This window comes from Carlito syrichta, unplaced genomic scaffold, assembly GCF_000164805.1.
Source record: "Carlito syrichta isolate Samal-C Ts95f unplaced genomic scaffold, Tarsius_syrichta-2.0.1 Scaffold314867, whole genome shotgun sequence".
Taxonomy (NCBI): Eukaryota; Metazoa; Chordata; class Mammalia; order Primates; family Tarsiidae; genus Carlito; species Carlito syrichta.
This window is the reverse complement of record NW_007258963.1, coordinates 38,660-46,284: the sequence shown is the minus strand read 5'-3', so window position 1 is coordinate 46,284 and position 7,625 is coordinate 38,660. Positions and strand designations below refer to the sequence as shown.

Here is a 7,625-nt window from a genome sequence, read left to right as displayed (position 1 = left end):
CACTGCACTCCAGTCTGGGCGACAGAGTGAGACTCCAACTCAAAAAAAAAAAAATGTTTGGAAAAAATGCAGAAATAGAAATAATATAAAAATATGATAGTTAATGATAAAAGTGACATTTCAAATCAATGGGGGAAAGGTAGATTATCCAACAAATTATGCTGAAACATCTAGGTAGCCATGTGGGAAAATATATTAATATATATTTATACTTCATGTTTTGTGCCAAGGTAAATAACAAATGTAGAAAAAATGTAAATGTTGGCCAGGCACGGTGGTTCACACCTATAATCCCAGCACTTTGGGAGGCCATGGTGAGAGGATTGCCTGAGCCCACGGGTTCAAGACCAGCCTGGGCAACTTGGCAAGTTCTCATCTCTACAATAAATAATAATAAAAAAAATTAGCTGGGCGTGGTGGTATATGCCTGTAATTCCAGCTACTTGGAAGGCTGAGGTGGAGGGATTGCCTGAGTCCAGGAGGTCAAGGCTGAGGTGGCAGTGAGAGTGCCACTGCACTCCAACCTGGGCAACAGGAGGACAAGGCTGCAGTGAGTTGTTATCATGCCACTGTACTCCAGCCTGGGCAACAGAGTGAGATCCCAACTCAAAAAGAAGAAGAAGGGGGGTGGGAGAGAGAGAGGAAGAAGAAGAAGGGGAAGGAGAAAAAGAAAGAAGAAAAGAAAAGAAAAGAAAAGAAACACCACAGGAATCAAAACTAAAGCAGAGAAACATAAGGATTATAAATACTGCGGAAAACACAGTGGAGGAAAAAAGCTAGAGGATAGAAATGAAACAAGTATAGAAAATGAAATGGATATTCAGTTTTAAAAGAAATTGATACATAGAGAAGGCAGACAGTAGAATTCCAACAAGCACATAAGTAGGGTACCCAAAGAAGAAAGCATAGCAATGGAACTGAACAAATGGTGCAAAAAAATGTTCTTAAAATAAAAGGCAACTTGACATACTGTATGCCAAGAAAAATTGACACAAAATGGTCACCACCGAGACATACACAAGTAAAGCTATTAAATGTTAAATAAACAAAAAGAACACAGCCTATAATCCCGCTCCTTTGGGAGGCTGAGGTGAGTGGATTGCCTGAGCCCGCGGATTCGAGAGCCACCTGGGCAGCGAAACCTCATCTCTACAATAAATCAAAAAATCAGCCGGGCCTGGTAGCCCATGCCTGTAATTCCAGCTACTTGGAAGGCTGAGGTGGAAGGATCACCGGAGCCCAGCAGGTCGAGGCTGCGGTGGCCGGGAGCGGCCACTGCACTCCAGTCTGGGCGACAGAGTGAGACTCCAACTCAAAAAAAAAAGAACACAATCCCTCTTCCTCTTTTATTCCTCTTTCTTTTTCCTTTCCCTTCTAATCAACTCAGTCCAAAAGTCACTTGGTGTTACGAAGCAAAATTGGCTTGCATGTAAAGAATTAGTTGGAGGGGGCAGGGAGGTGAGTGCTGCAGCAGCCCCAGAAGTAATAGTGTTGGAGCTTGAGGAGAGGAAGGACATCTGGGTAGAAATATGACCTGTCCTGGGATGCCAGAGTCTGGAGAGAGTAAAGAGAGTATCCAGGCTGGAGGGCAGCCTGGCATGGGAGGGTGGAGCCTCTGTGGGTGAGAAGGTTTCTGCATGATGAGACAGCTCAACACAGGGTGTTAGCGCCCAGTCATTGTGAGAACCAGGCCTGGTGCAGTGGCTCATACTTGTAATCCCAGCACTTTGGGAGGCTGAGACAGGGGGATTGCTAAAGTGTGAGAGCTTGACCACAATCTGGGGCAATAATAAGCAGCTAGGGTAAAAGAGAGCTTGTGCGTATTCAACAGACCTCAGAGAGACAGCAACAGTGGCAGCTGGCTGGTTATCAGGACCAATGTGTAGGTGACAAGAAAGTTAGGCAAGGAACCATGAGGATGTAGGATACAAACTCAGAACACCTCCCCACCCTCCAACCTGAGAACCAGGGTCCCAGTTCAGCTTAGCACACAGGGTCCAGCATGACCAAGAGGTCACAGTCCAGTGGCCAAGCAGGCCTCTCTAAAGACACTGGTTCTGGCCCTTGTCTGACACCTAAATGACTCATATCTGTATAAATGCAGGAACTCATGTGCCCAGGATAACCCAGCCAAGTTTCAAAGAGGAGAGACTTTAGGGTAAATTCTTAGCATTTACTTTGCTAAGTCCATTGGTATAAAACTAGTTGAAGAGCATTCTGTACTTATAATGCAAGCTCCAAGTAATTGCAGGTGAAACGACTGAATTCTTTGTAAGGGGCATATTAGCAAAGATATCAAGAAGTGCTTATTCTAGGACAGATAGCAAAAGATCAGAATTAAGAATGAAGAAGTGGTAGACAGGATCAGGACAGAAATGCTTTCCTCAATTGACTGAGCCCACAGGTTTGAGACCAGCCTGGGCAACTTGGCAAGACCTCATTTCTACAATTAAGAAATAAAGAAAGACCAGGCTTGGTGGCTCAGCCTGTAATCCCACGCTTTGGGAGGCCAAGGTGAGTGGATTGCCTGAGCTCGAGGGTTCGAGACCCACCTGGGCAACTTGGCAAGACCTCATCTCTACAATAAATCAAAAAAATTAGCCGGGTATGGTGGCGCGTGCTTGTAGCTCCAGCTACTTGGAAGGCTGAGGTAGAAGGATTGCCAGAGCCCAGCAGGTGGAGGCTGCGGTGGCTAGGAGCATGCCACTGCACTCCACACTCCAGTCTGGGCGACAGAGTGAGACTCCAACTCAAAAAAAAAGAAGAAAAGAAAGAAAGAAAGAAAAAAATGCTTTCCTCAGACATACCTGGATAAGGGTTTCACGAAGTCCATAGTATGGAGAGATTGGATCAATGCTAGATTGACACTCAAGAACAGGGTTGTAATAAAACTTTCTGTGACACTGCAAATGTTCTGTATCTGTGCTGTCTAGTGCAGTTGCACTAGCTATGTGACCATTGAGCACTGAACTATGGCTAGTACAACTGAGGAATCACATTTTTTTTTTTTAGTTGGTGTCTCACTCTGTCGCCCAGACTGGAGTGCAGTGGCCCACTCCCAGCTACCGCAGCCTCGACCTGCTGGGCTCCGGCAATCCTTCCGCCTCAGCCTTCCAAGTATCTGGAACTACAGGCACATGCTACCACACCCGGCTAATTTTTTGATTTATTGTAGAGATGAGGTTTCACCAAGTTGCCCAGACAGGTCTTGAACCCACAGACTCAGGCAATCCAAGGAATCACATTTTTAATTTTAGTTAATTGAAATATTTAAATAGGCACATGCAGCCAGTGGCTAGCACATTGGAGAGTACAGCTGTATAGAATTTGTGGTCATTGTTTAATTGACTGCCGGTGTACTGTGTGAGTTATTGTGATCATTCTCAATGATTTTTGGCAACTGGAAAGTTTTTTTTGTATAAATAAAATTATTAAGTGGAGAACCCTTCTTAATTTATGTAAATCAAGTTTGTAGGGTTGTAACAGTCTTAGGTAGGCAAGTTAAAACTCAACTGCCAATTCTGGTTCAGATGGTGGTGTTTAGGGTGAGCAAAGCAAATGAGAAACTGCCCCAGATGGGCATTGTTAGAGCACAACAATCTTTTTATTTGCTCTTCATGTTATGAAGGGGCTTTGTAAATGAGTATCATGCCATACAGATGTCCCAGTGGACTGGAATTCCCCAGCAACCACATTTCTACATAAACCTAGACAGAGGCTAGAAAAAGTGATTGTTTTGTTCAGACCAGCACCCTTGGGGCTTACTTAGTATTATGGAGTATAACAGACAGAGGGTAGCAAAGACAGGGAAAGAAGAGGATGCATGGGAAATGAGGGATAGATTGAGATCAACAGGAAAAGAAAGCTATCTGGCGTTTGAGGAGAGAAACAAACAATTTCTAAGAACCCCCTTGTGATGATTTATTAATGTTCATTTATTCTTTATTAATGTGAATTTATTAATGCACCTATGAAGACTTGGAAGCCTTCTGTGGTCCATAAATCCATGGGAAGATGGGGACAGGCTGACCCTATAGGCCAGCAGAGCCTATGTCCTGAGAAGGCAGATAGGGAGGGAGGCTGGAGAGCTTGGAGCTGCAAAGAAAATATTGGGGAGCGGGAAGAAGCTTGCTGCTCTGAGGCTGAGCGCAGCTTCAGGGTTTCTTGACTGGGTGGGATTGTATGACTGTAACCAATAATCCTGCTTTGAAATAATTTTTTTTATTCCTCACCCTTTTTAAAAATAAAAACACTTTTTTTCTCTTTCTCCTTCCGTGTTCCTTCCTTCCCCCATCCTCAGCAATGCATGTTTATCTGAGCATGCTTGTTTTAAGAATTCCAGAGGCTAATCTTAAAACATACCAGAATGGAGTTCAGAGTGTAGAACCCTCCTGCTTGGGGGAAGTCACGAGGCAGTTGATCCATAACCTGACTGCAGCAGAGATAACACTAACCAGACATCTGGGAGCACCATTACCCAAGATAAGCCATCAGCACAAGGCATGCAGACCTATACCCTGTGTCAAACTTGTGTATTTCCCATACCAAGTTTCACTTTAAGAGCCCTTCTAACCAATCTGAAAATTCAAGATGGTCTTTTTGGGTGACATTAGTCTGCCATCTCCTCAAGTTGCTGGCTCTTGAATAAAACCTATTTTTCCTTCCACCAACTCTTGTCTTTTGAGTTTGGCTTTCAGGCAATAAGCAGCCGGACTTAGATCCAATTACGTGACTGCCCTAAATCTGTCCTCCTGCAGCAGACCCAAGTGGGAGACGCTACTTTCACATTCATAAGTCAGATTTCCTGTTCTTGTTCCCATTTGCCCATTCTGAACTCCAGAGCCCTGCAAATCTCCCTCGAGTATTGTGGGGTGTTTGTTCTCAGAAGGTGTCTCATGGGTACTCACAAATCAGTCTATCAAATACAGTCAGAACCAACCATCTTCAGCCACCTGTTCCTCCCACCTCTGCTCCTCTTTGTCCGTGTCCCGGCTCATGAACCCTCAGCAAGGGCGTCTCATCTCTGCCTCTGAGGACAGTGTCCCTCGTGAAAGTGCCAATGTCTGTCCCCAAAATGCTGTCTCCTATGTTTCCAAAGCTGCTGACGAAAGGAGCCAGAGGTGCTTGGTTCCAGGCACAAGTTTCCCTGATTTTGTGAAATATTTTGCCACCTCAGCACTGAAGTAATGCTTCTAGCGTCACCCAAATGCCCACATCTCAGCAACCAGTCTCTCTCAAATAAGGTCACTTAAAGACAAACCCTAACTTCCAATAATAATGGGCTCCTTGCCTACCTCCTACCTGATGGAAACCCAGTTCAATAGCTTCTCTTTCGGGTATTTTAAGTTACCTCCCCCCTTGGGAACTTACGCCATCTTATTCTTCCTTGTTACCAACCAGTTTTCCTGCCTGGAGAACTGATGTTCAGTCACATATTTGGCAGCCAGACTCTGCAAACACCAAACTCTGGCCAGCCTTGCAACTGGTTCTCTCCAAAGTACTGTAAACAAACATGCCCCGAAATATGTAAGTCACTGTAGTTAGAGTTCTGAGTGTTCTTACATAGAAATCACTTCTCTGAAAGTCCATAAGATATATCTCTCCTCCTATGAAACAGAATGGCAGTGATGGAAGCATATTTAGAGGTGACCCAAAGTTATACTGTCATTCCTTTCCACTTGTGAGAACAACCCCAGCCTCACTGGGCTGTTCATTGCCAAAACTCAGGATGTTTGGATGGGCCAAGGCAGGGAGTGGCCTAATTCTGGAAATGGGATCACGTCAAGCTTTGAGTACTCTTAGCCTCACCCAGCTATTTCAGATGTACACGCAAGTGTTCCAGGTGACTTAACCCCCTCCCGCTGCAGGGTGAAGATAGCTATCACACAAGTCCAGTCATTCCCAGAGTTCTTCAGGACATCTGAGCTGACCCTGTGGGTCATGTGTCTAAGGTGGTGGGTTAGCCTGTAGGACTTCAGGGTTGTATAGAAACCAAAGGAAAATTTCTCCTTCACCCTCTGAATGTTTGCTGAAAAACCGAGAAAAGGTAGATTAATAGAAGAAAAAGCATACAAATGTATCAACAAGCAAATGGGGGAGAACCACAAAGTGAATGCCCCTGTCCCCTCAATAGGGTACAGAAGTGTATATACCTTCTTTTTTTAATAGAGGAAGCAATGCCAGATAGAGTGCGGCACAAAACTCATGGATTCTTTGGCTCATTTCTAAAATTAATTTTAGTGTGGCCAGCAATGTTTTTGTTTGTTTTGTTTTGTTTTCTTTGTTAATGGATAATGTTAGTAATAACTGTTGGTTTGGAAGAGGGTATTGCAGTGACTTAGCCTCCAGGCTTAACCTTCTCTTTTGCATAAGAAGTTTACGGACTCCTGAGGCTTTCTCCTTTACAAAAATGTGAGAAAAATACAAAGCCAAAATATGAAGGCAGGAAACACCAGGCTAGTTTACTACAATTCTTAATACTTAGCCAGAAATGAGTGGGTTCCTTGGCCCACTACAGAAAAGCATTTCAAAGGGACTAGTATAGTTTTAAAATAGAATTGATTAGTGCGTGAGACAGAGAGACATACACGTCTGACTGTCATGGGTATTTTTGAAAGAAAGACCACGTTTTTGCTTTTTACAAGAAGCTTGATATACATACACAATCATTATCATGCTAAAGAGAGTGGGCTTCAAGTATCTGATTTCAATTATCATCTCCCCACTTTTGATGAGTGTTAGGTTACACTCCCAGCAGAGCCTCCAGAATGTTAGGTCAGGCCCTCTGCGGGTGTGGGTGTCTGATGGGATCCGGTGCCACAAAAAAGATGCAAATAATTGCACAGAATATTGGAAAATATAGTTTATTTAGAAAGTAAATTAAAGAGAAAGAGGAGATTCGTTTCCCCAAGGTAGGGAAGGGGGCCAAAGCCAGGAAACATGGTGATGGTCATAGCTCAAAGAGCACATGGCCACCCCAGAGTCTAATAAGGCAATGGCTGCCCACAAAGTTTTCAAACAAAGTTAATTAGAGAAGGAAAAGAGGAGAGACAGAGAGATGCCAGAGCTGGCATGGATGAGAGAAACCACACATTTTGCTCTTTGCAACAGACCTGATATACCATCACAATGATTGATACGCTAAAGAGGGTGAAGCCCAGGTAACCGCTGTCCTGTCTGCTTCTGATGGAGGGATGGTCTTATTATCATTTCTACAGTTTTCATCGATTAAAGGATAGGGTTGAGACTTTCTTTTACCTTCAACAGGGAACCTGAAGAATTTTTAGTGATTATGAGCTGAAAGGTCGGGCTGTCCTATTCTTACATCTGATGGGACTCTTTTGATTTGCCGAGGGGGTGGGGTAGGCTGCTAGCTTGGCCTGCAGTAAAATGTAATTTTTAAAATGCTTCTTAAAACCTATCTAGGGGATATTTATCTGTCTAATCTGTGCTAGCTACCCTGCCTCAGAAAGAGATGGGGAATGTAAACAATTCTTTTGAGGGGCAGTAAGTGTTATCATGGAGAATGAATACATCAAGGAGACAAAAATTAACTTGTCCATGATTCTCTTTGGAACCTAAATGAGCCCAAGAGGCAGGCTTTTTTTTTTTTTTTTTTTTTTTTT

The 7,625-nt window shown here is 43.7% G+C and overlaps 1 pseudogene; it reads right to left on the bottom strand.

The window, feature by feature from the left end:
• The window catches only part of LOC103274717, an 18,773-nt pseudogene that overhangs the window by 10,111 nt on the left and 1,037 nt on the right, over window positions 1–7,625 (bottom strand).